The sequence below is a fragment of the Sminthopsis crassicaudata genome, chromosome 6, assembly GCF_048593235.1.
Source record: "Sminthopsis crassicaudata isolate SCR6 chromosome 6, ASM4859323v1, whole genome shotgun sequence".
NCBI classification, from domain to species: Eukaryota; Metazoa; Chordata; class Mammalia; order Dasyuromorphia; family Dasyuridae; genus Sminthopsis; species Sminthopsis crassicaudata.
Genome location: NC_133622.1, coordinates 215,857,007 through 215,872,965, shown reverse-complemented (window position 1 = coordinate 215,872,965; position 15,959 = coordinate 215,857,007). Strand labels below are relative to the sequence as shown.

General features: G+C 34.7%; 1 protein-coding gene across 5 annotated transcripts in view; it reads right to left on the bottom strand.

The window, feature by feature from the left end:
- Positions 1-15,959, bottom strand: part of ANO3 (anoctamin 3) — a 555,530-nt gene that overhangs the window by 248,529 nt on the left and 291,042 nt on the right. Inside the window, exon 1 of one of the 5 annotated variants that reach the window (XM_074275265.1) lies at positions 12,508-12,581. The exons of the other annotated variants lie outside the window; for them this stretch is intronic. The gene's annotated coding sequence lies outside the window, so the exon portion shown is untranslated. Of the gene's footprint in view, positions 1-12,507; positions 12,582-15,959 lie in introns of those variants that run through there. 5 annotated transcript variants of the gene reach the window in all.

The window sequence follows — 15,959 nt, the reverse complement described above, 5'->3', positions numbered from 1 at the left end:
TTTGAGGTGATCAGGGTTAAATGACTTGCTAATAAAGTTCAAATGTTTGAGGCCACATTTGAACTCAGATCCTTCTGACTACAGAGTTATTGTTCTATCCATGTATCAATTTTATGCAATTCTCAGAAAAATGCATGAAATAAAATGTATAGGAATAAGAAGGAAACCAACAATACTGAAATAGTTACCAAAATATTGGATGAAGGGAAGCAACTTCCCAAACCTCAATTTAAGAATCCTTTTCAATTACGTCTTCCACAAGACAATCCTTAAGTCAATTAAGGATCCATATGTTTCAACTATGTAATTTTTATTTGACCCTTGTTCTTTTGATCCAAAACTAACAACATAGGCTTCTGAAGGAAAGCTGAGGGGAAGATTATTCAGTCTTTATTTTTCCACAGTCTTGGAAAGGAGACATTGAAAATAATTTCTCAGATGATGAAACCAGGATTTGTCATTGAATATTTGAGAATGACAAGGAGTCTCACAGATGAAAGGGCTGATACTGTCCAAACGATGACAATTAAAACATTTTTCAGCACACATGCTATCATGTAGCCATCTGAACTCACCATTCTCTGCTTCCTCCCTTGCCCAAAAGTGCTTGATTAATGTAAAATTCACTTTATAATAAAGTCTCAGGACTTGTTTAGTGCATTCTAATATGCTTATCTTTAAAGCACTGCTGCAGATGGGGAAAAATAATGAGATTTTTAGCACTCCCACCCCTTCATGAAAATATATCTGGAGAGTGAAAATATTTTTAAAAAATAATAAGGAAAAGCAATCATGAAATAATCTTTTATCCTCTACTTTAAAACATATGGCAGATTTGCTTTCACAAGAAATATTACACTACTCATATTGGGTATCTAATTTTGGGTCATATTTTTCAGAACTTAGAAATAAGTGCTTTTATGTGGTAATTGAAAAAAGGGTTTCAAGCATGTATAGTGAGCTACCCAAAGCAAGTGAGGTTGGAGCATTTGCAAAGTTATATGATCAAAACAAATGGCAGGTTTTATCTATCCATTTCTGTGGTCACCACCAATAAGACAATATGTATTATTGATGACCTTCCTAGGACTATTTGTGGAACTCCAGTTGGGAAGTGTTTTCCTAATTAGCACTATGGATACTTTAGAGTAAGATCCAAATAAGAGCTACTGATGATAAGGATAATAGTTCATATTCATATTTCATTTTAAAATTTGCAAAGCACTTAGCTTTGATTCTCACTTGGTCTTCCCAACAACCCTTTTAGGCAAGTACTATTATTATTATTATTATTATTATTATTATTATTGCCATTGTACATGCAAAAAAACAAAGTTTGGGAGAGATTTAAGTGATTTAGTCAGGGTCACCCAGTAAATATCTCAAGCACAATATGAACTGATTCCAAGAGTGGGGAAGCAAAGTGGCTCAGTGGATAAAGTCAAGAGTAGCCTGGAGTCAAGAAGATCTGAGTTCAGATACTTACTATTAGTGTGAAGCTGGACTAGTTACTCAACCCTGTTTGCCTCAGTTTACTCATGTGTAAAATAAGCTAGAGAAGGAAACGGCAAGCCACTCTAGTATTTTTGTCAAGGAAATTCAAAATGGGGTCACGAAGAGTTGGACACAACTGAACAATGACTTCATGAATCCTCAGGATCCACTTAGTTGTCTACTTTGCCTATTAGAGCTCCGAGTGGGTCTGAGTTCTAAATGTTCATAACATCACATAGGAGGTAAGGAGGAGGTCTTTCCTAATCCTACCCTTAATGTTCTCAGGCTATCTGGCATTTGGAGGATGGGAGGAGATGAAGCCTTGTCCATTCAAGTATTTTCCAAATGGTCACCAAAGGTCTTTTCCGACTCATAGCAGTCTAGATTGGTTTATATGTATTTGATTAAACCCCTGTACACTTTTAACACTCTGCTGTCTCATTTATTTGCCTTCTGCTTCATAATGGCATATTTAAGCCCAAGGACTGGCAAAAAATTAGCTCCTAAGTGAAATTGTTAGATTGAAGCATGGACTATGATCTCCAAGATGACAGGATCTAGCGATTTAGTCTTGAAAGGGACCTCAACCTCACCAACTTTAATTTCTTTTCAAGGACAAGGAAATTGTAATGTTCGGGCTAGCTTTCTGGAGGACCACAGGATCAGCTCCAGTCCTTGGTCTTAGTGGAGAAGTGATGAAGGCAGGACAGCCACCAAGTGGTCAAAGATGGAATGAATCATTTCCAGTCCTTAGCCTTTATATACCTTAGTACAATTACATCATTACAGCCTACTGAATATGTGTGAACTAGAGAACCATTACATTACCATACTAAGTACTAAGTGAATATGTGAACTAGAGAACCATCATCTCATCAATTCCACTGAGATAACATCTTGTTTTAAGTATACTTCTCCAGAGTTCCGGCTCTCTACAGGAAACAATCCCAGAGAGTGTGCAAGGTCACAAAGTAAAGAAGGCACCAACTGTGGGAACACTGTCTAAACTTTCAAAGTATAGATAATTTCTCTGGGTTAATCTTTACATCATTGAAAAAATAAGGAAAACTCCGTTCCTATTCAACTATAAAAACAAACCTTTATATTCAACCAGACTGCAGGAGTTAACATAGGAACTGAGAAATGAAACTGATTTCCAAATACCAAGAGGCACTTTGGCCCCACAGAACCACTTCATTTCCTCCAGATCAAACAAACAACGATTGATTGAAAGAAAGAATGAATGACAACAAAGATATTTAATAGCCACCCTTCTTGAAATGCCATGCCCATATAACCCACTAATTGTTGATCTCTGCTCTGCCCCTGACATGCCCTCTCATTCCCCAAAACAAATAGCATTTTAATTTATGGTAATTACTGGGCCCTCTCTCTGGAACATTTGCTGACTAACAAAGGCCTTCTCAAAACTATCACCATTTTTTGGTTCTGATATTGTTCAGTCTTTTTTCAGTCACATCTAACTTGTCATGACCCTATTTGTGGTTTTCTTGGCAGAGATATTGAAGTGGCTTTACCATTTCCTTCTCTAGCTCATTTTACAGATGAAGAAACTGAGGCAAAAAGGGTTAAGTGACTTGCCAGAGTCACAGAGGTAGTGTCTGAGCCAGATTTGAACTTACAAAAATGAGTTTTCCTAACTCCAGGCCTGGAACTCTATCCACTGTGTCACCTAGCTGCCCCCTGGGCTCTTGATAAAGGGAACATCTTAACAGAACTTTTCCATTAAATGTTATATCTTGAATGCTAGATATTCATTAGGAGCCTTTCTTTATAGCTTAGCTGTTACTGTAGGAAATCACAGGGTAAGGACTGTCCAAAAACCTACATTAAAAAGATAATTGGTCTTAAACTTTCATTTATTTTATTGTGCATAAAAGTTTCAGGTCAACTAATGCATCCAATAGCCACACATCCAAAATATTAATACTATAAGTCATGAGTTAGGTTTGGTAAATGACACACAGGTAGGATAAATTATTGCTAATATTTAATAACAACTATAATCATGGATCACATTCTTATAACATTTTATACATTTTAAATTTCATTTTCAACTTAATTCAATTGAATAAACATTTATTAAGGTTGATTTTTTATTAATTTGCTGCTAGGCACTGAGGATACTAAAATTAAAGGAAAAAAGACAGTCTTTGCCTTCAGAGTATACAACCCACTTAGGGAAATAAGACATTTATTTGTATATTAGTCATAAGACAGAACATAAAAGGAACATAGAAAAGAACCAGACAAATAATTTTCTAAAAATTTTGAGGGGGAAGAAGCGAGATGGGGAGGAAGGGGAAGGAGAGAGGGAGCACGGAAAGAGGGAGGGAGAAAGAGGGAGGAAGAAAGAGAATAAGGAGACAGATGGTGAGATACATGGTGAGTTTCAGCTCTAGACTTGAAGTAAGGAAGACAAGTTCAAATTTGATTTCAGGTACTAGCTGTGTAACTCTGGGCAAGTCACTTAACCTCATCTATCTTAGCTTCCTCACCTATAAAATAAGATGGAGAAGGAAATTGCAAACCACTCCAGTAGCTTTACCAAGATAACCCCAAAATGGGGTCACAAAGAATCTGACATGATTGAACAACAACATTCAGACATAAGCTCCTTGAAAGCAAAAACTGTTTTACTTTTTGTATTTTTATTCCTAACATTTAACACAATATCTATCACACAAACATACTTATTTTCATTTATTCATACATTTATTAATTTATCTTAGCTGTAGAACCAGAAGGAAACTTAGAGGTCATCTTATTCATCTTCATTTTTCAGAGGGAGAAATTAAGACCCACATAAGTCATGAGCAACAGAACCAAGCCCAGGTCCTCTGATCTCAAGTGCAGGAAAGTTTATTTAAGAAACAGGATTCCAACATGGAGGGAATTTCTTCCAAGAATGGGGGTGGAACCCGATGGACAGGACAAGAGTGAGCAGGTTCATGATAATAAGGGAATATATTGTGGGCATCAACATTGCTAAAGAAGGCTGACCAGTTAGCTCAGTGTCAGGGTGGAGAATGTCTCTTGCATTTTAGTCTGATGGAGAGAACAAAAAAACTGAGTTTTGATCAGAAGAGCAGTGGTCAGGCATGAGCAACCAAGCATTTTCTGGAAACTAGGGTGGATGGTAGAGACATGGACTCAGGAAGATGCAATTTTAAATTGTGCCTTAGACACTCTCTGAGCATAACAATCTCTCAGCCTCAATTTCCTGACCTATAAAATGGGGGCAAACATCACCTTTCTCCTAGAGTTTGGGGAAAGATCCAATGAGAATAGACATAGAGCTTTTTGCAAAACTTAAAATATTGTGTAAATTCTAGAAATTAAAAATTCTTATTTCTATTATGACAAATTGGTACCACTCATTATTAAGTCACTTTTCTAAATTAGGGTTGAAGGGTCAGCTAGGTATCACAGTGGATAGTGCACTGATCCTAACATCAGAAAGATCCAAATTCAAATCCAGCCGCAGACACTTGACACTTATTAGATGTGTGATTCTAGTCAAGTTACTTCATCCAGATTGCCTCACCAAAAAAAACCCAACATGAAAAATGCCCAGAAAATTAGGGTTGAGTAAGGTAAATGATTTGCCTCCGGTCACAGAACTAGTTAGTTAGCCCTATTGTGCCACAATGCCTCTGAGGAAGTGGGCATCTTTCTGTGTAGACACAACTATGTCTCAGTATTAGGTAATATGTCTACTTTGTGGTATTCTTCCTGGTTCGTCCTTATGTATTCTCTGGCATCCTGCTCAGTGCTTCATTAATTTCTTTTGTTTCCCTGCAAAGCTTCCACCCACAAGTTAATGATCCTTCCATATGCTCACTCCCATATTTGCCTATGCAAAATACTGGGCACATATGGGCAAAGTAACCTTCTTCTATCCCACCTAGCAGGGCTGAGGGCGATTAATGAAATTGGGCTTTCCAAGTGCCTTGTGATTCACTGAAGAAACATGTTGACAAAGTACAGCTTCAGTTCTGGAATACTGTCTACAGTTACATAAAATTGGGCTTGGAATGGGAAAAATGTTACTGTCTATGTAACAAAAAAAGTGAAAATATATCAGTGTCAACTATCTCATATACGAGCTTTCTCATTTTACTCTTGGGCACAAGGACAATCTGTTTTGATTATTCACATCATGATCTATGGTAGGATGGAACAGTTAACCTTTCCCAACTATGGCCATGATTCAATGTGTATTTCCAAACCAATGTGACTAATGTAACCACTGACATCATAATTTCCCATAAGTTTGTTCACTTCTCCACAATTCAGTTTTCTTACATGTAAATTTGGAAAATTATAATATTGTAATGTTTTGAAGTATTTATGACAATAGTATATAAATATACACATATATATATTATAGATACATATATATTATAGCTATGTTAAATAATTTAAATGAGAGTAAATAAAGATGATTTACAAATTTGGAAGAATTATAAAGATGCAAGGAGTATTAGTCATAATATCACAGGGCTATACATTTAGAACTAGAGGAAACTTCAAGATTAATCTGGTCAACCCTCCTCCCAATTTTACAAATGAAGAAACTGAGACATAAACACATTAACTGATTTTCCCAAGTCTCACAGTGGCACAAATGAATCTAGTTGCTAGTCTTTTGCCCTTTCCACTGATACCAAGAAAATAATCCTTCTTAGCAAAATGTAAAATGTGGAGGTTTATTATATCTCATCATTCACTACAAACTTTTTCTTTAAAAATTGAATTAAAAATAAAAACCAACAATATAAAAAAATGGATCCAATTCAATTATTTGAACAACTCCATTACTATTCTGTTTATTTTAGGCCAGACAGAGAGCTCCCAATGGGGCTGTCAAATATTTAATGAACTTAAAGGTCTTATTTTTTATTTTTATACCTAAAATTTTGCACCCAAATTAAAGAAAAAGCCATAAAGCTAGACTCAGGCTCAATGAGAAGGACACATTTTTGACTGATGCTTTCCTTTTTCTCTCTGGACACATAACACCAGCTGATGTTGCCATCTCAGCATCACATCACAAGAAAACTTTGATTTCTCCTCTTCTTTCCCTCCATTTATTTAGGTATTAGATCTATGAACAGTTGAAGGCAGTGAGACTTCTTGTTTTAAAGTAGATTAGGAAGTTGAAAAACAAATCTGTGGTTAAGCAATCACATGAGTTCAATTGAACACATCTTAGTTCCCTAAATTCTTAAAGTTCACAAAGTTCCATTTGGATAACCAATGTTGTCCTCTTGGATTTCTTTCAGTTTCTTGTAAATTAGAGGCTCAAAATAGATTATTTTTGGAGGGGTGCTGCTGCTTTCCATGAGTCATGAGAAATGGTATGTTATAGTGGAAAGAATACTGAATCGAGAGGCAGAAGGTAAGAATCTTGGATCTTTAATCAATAATTATCATTTTATATAGTGGTTTACAACTTGATGCTGGATTTGTAGATTATGCCAACAAGGCACAGGTTCTGAGAGTTTCTGCCAAGCTAGAGAGGGTTCAAGGGCAAATCCAATGAGAACAAAGACATACTTTGTTGTTGGCATCACATCTGACTCTTCCTGACCCCATTTAGGATTTTGTTGGCAAACATACTAGTGTGGTTTGCCATTTCCTTCTCCAGGTTACTTTACAGATGAGGAAACAGAAACAGAGTTAAATGACTTGGCCAGGGTCACTCAGCTAATAACAATCTGAGACTAGATTTGAATTCCTGCCTTCAGGACCCAAAATCTACCCACTGAACTACACACCTTCCCTCTGGGATGGCTACTAGGTCATAAAATCTTTGTCCATGGCAAAACATCAAAGAAAAACACAAAATGCATTCCTGCATTATCTACTTCAAGCACTACTCTAAGAAAGCAAGGCTAACAGAAATAGATGAAGAAGGTGCTATGAATTGGTTAGTTTATAACCCCGGAACATTTACTGAATACTTTCAAAGTGAGATATTTGCCTGATAATGTGAGATAATGTACTGAATTACAGCAATTTCTTTACTCACAAAATAAATTAGAAGTTCTTTACATAAGATTTGAACTTATTTTTTAATTTTTTGATCAATGAATTTCAATATAATTAAATTCATCTATAATCCAATGCATTTGAGTATATTATTTTGAGCAAGGAGCAATAACTTTCACCAGATAGGAAAGCGGATTCATGACACAAAAAGGTTAAGAAGGTCTGTTATAAATAAAATTTAAAGGCATAAGGGAATGGCAGCCAAACTTATTGATATGTGATAGGTTCACTTTATAGAAGCAAATGAAGGAATTGATATTGTTTTAATATCTATCCCATTTGAGATGTGTTAAAGCAGAATCAACAGGACCACTTTTTGGAGTTGTAGAGGTGGTTCACATGTGCAAGTCAAAGTAAACAGCCCATATCAATTCATGGAGTTTTTGGTCATTTTGCCTTGTTTTGCTCCTGATCAACTTAAGCAAAATAGCACCGTGTACATAATTATTCCCCAACAGAAGTAAACATATATTTCTACAAAAAACACATCAAAATCCTAAAAGTCAATTCAACAAACTGTGAGAAATGAATATTTTTCTCTTATATTTAAGAACTAATTATTTCATTAAGACCAAAGTTTTTCCTCTTTTCTACTTAATCATCCCAGAAGTCAACCAGTGTGGGAAATCTCTCAGAGACTGACCCAGGTCAAGATCTTAACAAACAATAAAACTAATTCTATGTTTGGGCTAATGGGTTTCTTCCTGCTCTTTGGGTTGGCTCAGAAAGGTCTGGGAAAGGTTGAGTCTCCCTATTATCAACACAAGTGATTTGGAAATTGATTTTACCAAGATTTGACCTAAGTTACATATTCCAAGATCTTTAATTTAATGTAGGCCACCCTTCCTTTGTGAACCAATCCAAGTTCATTGCCACCTCTTAGCAAGATCTACCCTTTGAAAGGCATATACGTTGTTATCTCCACTACTATTAGGATTCTGTGATCTAAGAGGCAGCCAAATGACCATCCTTTTATTAATAATTGTGCTGATTTTATTAAAACATTATTTAATTACTCACAAACTATACCTACTGAATCTTTTTAACTGTCATAATACTAAAAATTATCACGTAGAGAACTTCTACTTAAATCCTTTTTTGAATTAGATCACATACAAATTTATATTCAGCTATTTAAATGTAAAAGTTCATAGCATAAAGAAAAGAAAATATCATACATTGGAAAATATGGTTAAGTCCAAAGCCTTGAGCCTTCCCTCAAATCTCTAGCCTTCTTCCTTTATGCACAATAAGATGTTAGTTAGAGAGAGCATTGCACATCACAAAGAATGAAACTGGTCCTATTTTAACTGATGGATTTAGAAATGGAGCTTACTTCAGAGGCCATCTAATTTAAATTTTTCCAAATTTTTACAGAAATTGAGACCCCCTGAAAGTTAAATGCCTTACCCTAAGTACACATGTAAGAACATAGATTTGAACCAAGTTCTGATTTTAGATTTAGTTTTCATTATAGTCTACTCCCTATGCGTAATTTCATAATCAGCAGTCCATATTAGCAGTCCATCAACCCATTTTAAGGTTAAAAAAAAATAAATGAATTTAAAGGAAGGAAAATAATGAGAACACTGTGTAATTAACCCTAATTTAACCTATTTAAGCAAGCAATTGATGCCAAGAATTAGGAAATGGCTAAAGGGAAATGAACATTGAGTATCACTACATCCTATATCAATGTAAAGCATTAATTCTAATGTAGCAGCTAAGAGTACTCTAAAACTACCCCATGCACCTAATATTTTATGCTTTATATTGGTAATAAATATTTAGAATATTAATTAAGATTATAGTGTGTTGGAATGGAGCATTATTAATAATAATATCTTTGAAAGGAGTAAAACAATGAAGGAAAATGAGCCCTACATATGAGATTTATAGAAGACAAATAATTTTCAGAACATTTGTAAGTGAAACTGAAGAGAAGACAATAAATTGATGAAATGATGGAACAAATTGGTCACAACTTCTGTCATAAACTCTTCTCTTAAATGGTGACAGGAGAACCAGCAGACACCTTAAACCCTGACTGAGGAAATGGAAATCGTAAGGAAGTAATAAACAAAGAGCATCTATAATACATCAAGTAGACTCACTTCCAAAAATCAATGCTAGAGGTGACAGAATTTTGAAATAAAGAGAAAAATTGAATACATTTGTCTAGCTGAAAGAGGTGAAAATATTGAATGGCAAAAAGCACAAATATTTTTAAAAAATGTTTTGATATCATTTAAAAAAGACATTTGAAAGAATACCAATAATTAGAGAACAAAATATGTAATTGCATGTGTGTATATTAAAGATTATATTGAGGTAGATATACATGTAGAGAGATAAACACACATGTGTGTGTGTGTGTGTGTGTGTGTGTCTTTTAGAAAGAGACAGATACACAAAGGGAAAGGAACACACATTGAGAGAGTGAGAGAAAGGCAGAAACACACACACACACACACACATATATAGACAAAAGGAGAAGAGAGAGATACATACACATAGAAAGAGAGAGAGGAAAACATACAGAGACAGAGAGAGAAGGAAAGAGAGAAATATAATGGGAGATAGTGAGACAAAGAATCGGAACACCTATTGAAAGCATCCTGAATAAAAATATGAGATAGATACACTTTTGCCAAAGATTTCCCAAAATGCATAACACAAGACACACTATATTTATTATTTTCTGCTAACAACAGCAATAACAGAATATTTGACTCCATAGAACAAAATGGATTATTAAAGATCCTCCTCTAATATGGTAGGATCCCTCAGGCCTCTTTCCAAGAGAGAAACACAATTACAATTTGTTTCAACAAACCTTAGATTATTAACGTTAAGAAAATCAGAAGAAATTAGGGAACCTACCCCCCACCATGCTCACTACAATAATGGATGAAGTTTTCTTTTAACATTCACAAATCAGATGATATCTTATAGAGACCCCAGTCATCCATTGAGTTCAGAGTTAAAGGTCCAGATCATCTTCCAATTCCAAGGCTAGTTTTCTTCTTCCATTTCCTTGCTTCTCTATTAGTACCTATAAAACCTCTGGCAAGGCTTTTAACTTCTTTGGGCCCTAGTCTGCCCATTTGAAAGCGAGGAGATTGGAACAAATATTTTAAGTACCTAAATTCAAATCCTATTTCTGTGGCTCACCACTTGCAAAATCACTTATTGTTTTGGGAATTCTGTTTCATCTGTAAAATGGAAGATTATACCATTTGGCCTATGCATTATCTTTTTGCTCTTAATCTATGATTCTATGATTTCTGAGGTCACTTTGGAGAGACATTTCATCATTTTAATATTTCTTTTAGGTTTCAATATATGGAAGCTTACTTCTTTAATTGGTCTAAAAACCTTTGAAGGGCCCACTCAAGACTCAGTCTTTTTTTATGGCAATACCTGACCAGGCAAGCAAAATCCATTACCTGGGGCTGTCCTTCCAGCCACTTCATGTATTTCATTGGAACATAGAGTATTCCCTAATTTTGTTGCTCACATGTGATCTCTAGATTTTATATTCCTCATCTATTAATACATAGATATTATTGAAATAGTTCCAAAGTTTTAAAAATTCACTTTATATGGTTGGAAGTATTTTGTACATTTAAAAGAAAAACATCTCCTAAAATTGTGTGCATTCTCCTGATAAATGACTTTTTCTTTTTTTTTTTTTTTTCAGAACACAGAATGAATGGAATTGGAACAAGAGCTATTGTACTCAAAATCAGATAGCCTAAGGAAAATTAATGTTTGCTAAATGGGAAAAATGCACAATTAGTAGGATGGGGGGGGAGGCATGATTTTCTAGGGTATAAAAAGAGAAATTAGAAAATACAAAGACATTAACTCAAATTATATTAAAGAGGAAAAACTGTTTATTCAAAAAAAAATCAGTGACTTTTAGGAAATAGGATATTCCCACAAAGGGGTAAACAGAAAACAAATGGGCCTAAAGTTGGCATTTGTCTTAAAGTTTCCTTCTACTCTCCTCTTATTTTCTGTAGTCCCACCAAACTGAGATTCTCTCTTGTTACCTTCCTATTTGCCCTGTATTTTCATAAACTCTTCAAGATACCCATAATATCCACTGATTAATGCTATATTATACTCAGGTCTCATTTCTCCTTTAGCCTGTAGCCACTCTGACACTATTCCAACTATCCATAACCTTTGGCTGCCTGATGAAACTAATAACTCTTTCTCACAATATTTACTAATACATAAAACAAAATGCTTAAAATTATAAAGGAAATCAATTAGACTGAAACACAGTTATCAAATATATATTTTTAAGTCCAAGGATGCCAGGCTAGAACACCTGAAAGGTGGAAAGAACTTAAAGCATATTAGTTTTCACTCATCCAGTTGTACTTAATTTTTGTGGTTCCACTGAATCTCTAAGGAGTTGAATTACAAAGAGAATAGCTAATAAACTCACAACTGTATGAAGAATAAAGTTTTGGGGAAGGTATAAGAGTGCTCCTTTTATAAATCTCCAAATTTAATCAGTCGGCAATCCTGACATGTCACTGAATTGATCAGAATTCTCAAGTCTGATATTCCCCCCTCCCATATGTTAGCAACTAATACTTAGAAAATACGGAACTTGCCTTACAAAAAACCCTATGAGGTAGTAAGACTCATTTGCTGCCCCAGGACTACACTTGGACTCAATTTAATTCAGTTCATCAAATAGTAACTGTGCCTTTGCATTATGTTCAATGAATTTTGCACATTCTGATGATAGAAAATTGCTCTCCAGGAACTTACAATAAAAAGGGAGATTAGGCATGTTTATATGAGAAAAGCAATGAGATATTCCAACAAAATCTTCTAGAAAATCTTTTTCTTTGCTTCTTTGAGAAGTAGTGCTGCTTTCTTCTTCCCAAATTGCAAGTACAGGAGACTTACCTGCTCTGATATCTCAAGAGCTTTGAACGTCTCTGTTTTTCCTACCAGGCCTGCTTTGTTCCTTCAGAGGCAATCTGGAGCTCACCATATTAAAGTTGAATTTAGTAAAGACACCTGATCAGCCCACTGCTGCTCACAACCCATGAACTCAAGAGATCTGCCAGATAGCCTCCCCCATAGCAGGATTACTGGAATGTAGCACCTGGCCCCAACCTCTTGTAGGAACTCTTGAAGGAAGAGAAATTACTTTTAGTTGAAAAGATATAGAAAGGCTGATTGGAGGATATGGTAGCTAAGCTGGGGTTTGGAGGAGGAGCATTTGAAAGGAGGAAGAACACTATGATAGTACCTTTCCTTTACTTCTGTCACTTTTACCTTGATTTATCTTTGTACACATCACATGGACAGCAACATAGTACAGTGAACAGAGAGCCTGACTTGGAGTCATAAAGATATGAGTTCAAATCTGGCCTTGGACACTTACTAACTGTATTAATCTGGGCAAGTTCCTAAACCCTGTCTGCCTTAGTTCTCTTTTCTATTAAATGAGCTAGAGAAGGAAATGGACAACCATACCAGTATTTTTTATCAATAAAACTCCAAATGGGGTCACAAAGATTTGGGCACAACTGAAATGATTGAACAATGTATCACATATCCCTAAAGCAATTGGAAAGCTTCTCAGTGTCAGGAACTGGCTGCAGCGGTGATAAATATGTTTTCATCTTTGTAGACTCAGGCCTTCCTTTACTAAAGGAATTTAAATCAATCTGCAATAGAGCCAAAATAAAAGCAAGTTATCCCAGAACCAATTGTTTCTTTACTTTCTTTGTCACCCAACAATGCACAGACTATCAAGTACCAGAAGGAAACCAATAAGGTTCCCTTATTATGCTTTGGTTCCCACCAAGCCATAAGATATGAAAAGAAAGGAAACAAAGTACCTTTCTTTTAGAAAAGTGAATAGCTTTAACAAAGAGACGAGGGAACTTAGATTAATGATTAAAAACTCTTGTCATTTTTTGAGAAGGAACTGCTTCCTTGAGAACTCTTGGATAGAATGAAGGACTACATTCTCCAATCAGCCTTTGTATATCTTTTCAGCTAAAAGTGATCTGCCTTTTTCAAGAGTTCCAAGGAGGGGTTGGGGCCAGGTGGTATATTCCTGTAATCCCTGCTATGGGAGAAGCCGCTTGATAGATCTCTTGAGTTCATGGATTGTGAGCTATAGTGGGCTAATCAGCTGTCTATAATATAGTCAGATTTAATATCTTTATTTTGGTCCTCTTCAAGAATGAAAAACAACAAATCAACTTTTGACAATGATAACAATCTTTGACAGATCAAGTAGCTACTGTTTGTTTTCTTTACTAGCTAATGACACAGCCAGATTATATCCCCATCCATTTCCAGTTCTTATCCCTAGGAATAATAGACCAGAGAAGGTACCATAATGCTAAAGAACTGATCACCATGGACTTTGAGGTAAGCATTTTTGCTGTGTATCTCCAGTTTCTATCAGTGTTCCTAGGACACAGGAGAATGAGGATTCTGAATTGTCAAAGGACCTTTCAGTCTGCTGTTGATTGATGTCTATGAGCCTCTTTTTAGAATCATATATTTAAATGCAGAAAATAAAATACATACTATTATAAGGGAAACCAGCTAGGTAGGAGGAATAGAATGGAAAAATTCAGAAATTCAGGAAAGAAGGCAGGACAGGGGTAAAAGAGTGAGTATGGAGCACATGTGTTTCCACTCTCACCAATCTCAAGACAGCATTAAGGGCAGAGAAATCTTTAGGATCTTAAAGCTGCTGGGACATGGAGTAGAAGAACATATTTTTACTATTTAAATGTAGAAAGAACTGAATAGACATATAACACTATAAATAGGTGGATAATTTTGTTTAAATCACAGATAATTAATAAAAACCCAGTATTTAGAAATGAAAGGCTTAAAACTCCAAAAGCTGCTTGAGAAGGAAAAATAAAGGTTGGCAAGTACAGTTATACATGGTCCACATTTGGTGAGATACATGAATTGGAAAGAATGAAATAATGAGCAATGACCTCAGGAGGTCTTCTTATATTCCTTATGCACATTCTAATTAGGCAGTCCACAAAGATATATCTCGTGTAATATCACTTAGGGATTCCCCCTCCCAATATGTGTAATGAAAGTGACAAGCCACTTTAAAAAAAAAATAACTCCATTCCATTCAATGTTGTACTAGAAATATTGGCTTTAGCAATAAGAAAAGAAAAATAAATTAAAGGAATTAGAATAGATAATGAGGGAATAAAACTATCACTCTTTGCAAATGGTATGATGTTATACTTAGAAAATCCTAGAAAACCATTCAAAAACCTACTTGAAACAATTAATAGCTTTAGCAAAGTTTCAGTACATAAAACAAACTCAAACAAATCATCAGCATTTCTATATATTACTGACAAAGCCCATCAGCAAGAGATGAGGAAATTCCATTTAAAATTACTCTAGACAAAATAAAATATTCTAGGTCTGCCTGTGAAGACAAACCCAAGACCTATATGTACATAATTATAAAAATACTTCTCATACAAATAAAATCAGATTTAAACAATTTGAAAAATATCATTTGCTCATGATTAGGCTGAGCTAACATAATAAAAGTGACAATTCTGTTTAAATTGGTCTACTTGTTCAGTATGGCACAAATCAAACTGCCAAAACATTATTTTATAGAATTAGAAAAAATAAGAAAATTCATCTGGAAGAACAAGAGGTCAAGAATATCAAAGGAATGAAAAAACACAGAGGGTAGCTTAGCAGTATCAAACTTAAAATATATTATAAAGTAGCAGTCATCAAAACCATTTGTTACTAGCTAAAAAAAATAGAGTGGTGGATCAGTGAAATAGATTAGATAAACATGACACAATAATGAAGGCCTATAGCAATTTAGTAATTGATAAATCCCCAAACTCCAGCTTCTGGAATAAGAACTTACTATATGACAAAAATTCCTGGGAAAACTAGAAAATAATATATCAGAAAATTGGCATAGACCTTCATTTCACATTCCATACCAAAATAAGGTCAAAATGGATACATGATTTGGGCATAAAGGATGATACCACAAAGTAGGAAAACAAGGAATAATTTACGTATCTTTGGAAAAGGGAGGAGAATATTATAAAAGGCAAAATGGACAACTCTGATTACATTAAATTAAAAAGGTTTTGCACAAACAAAACAAATATAAATAAGAACAAAAGAAAAGTACAATAATAGGAAAAAAATCTTTATAGCCAGTATTTCTGATAAAGATCTCTTTTCTAAAATATATAAAGAACTGTGTTTATAAGAATTTATAAGAATATAAGTAATTCCCTAACTGATAAATGGTCAAAAGATATGAACAGTTTTCAGATGATGAAATTAAACCATCTATAGTTATATGAAAA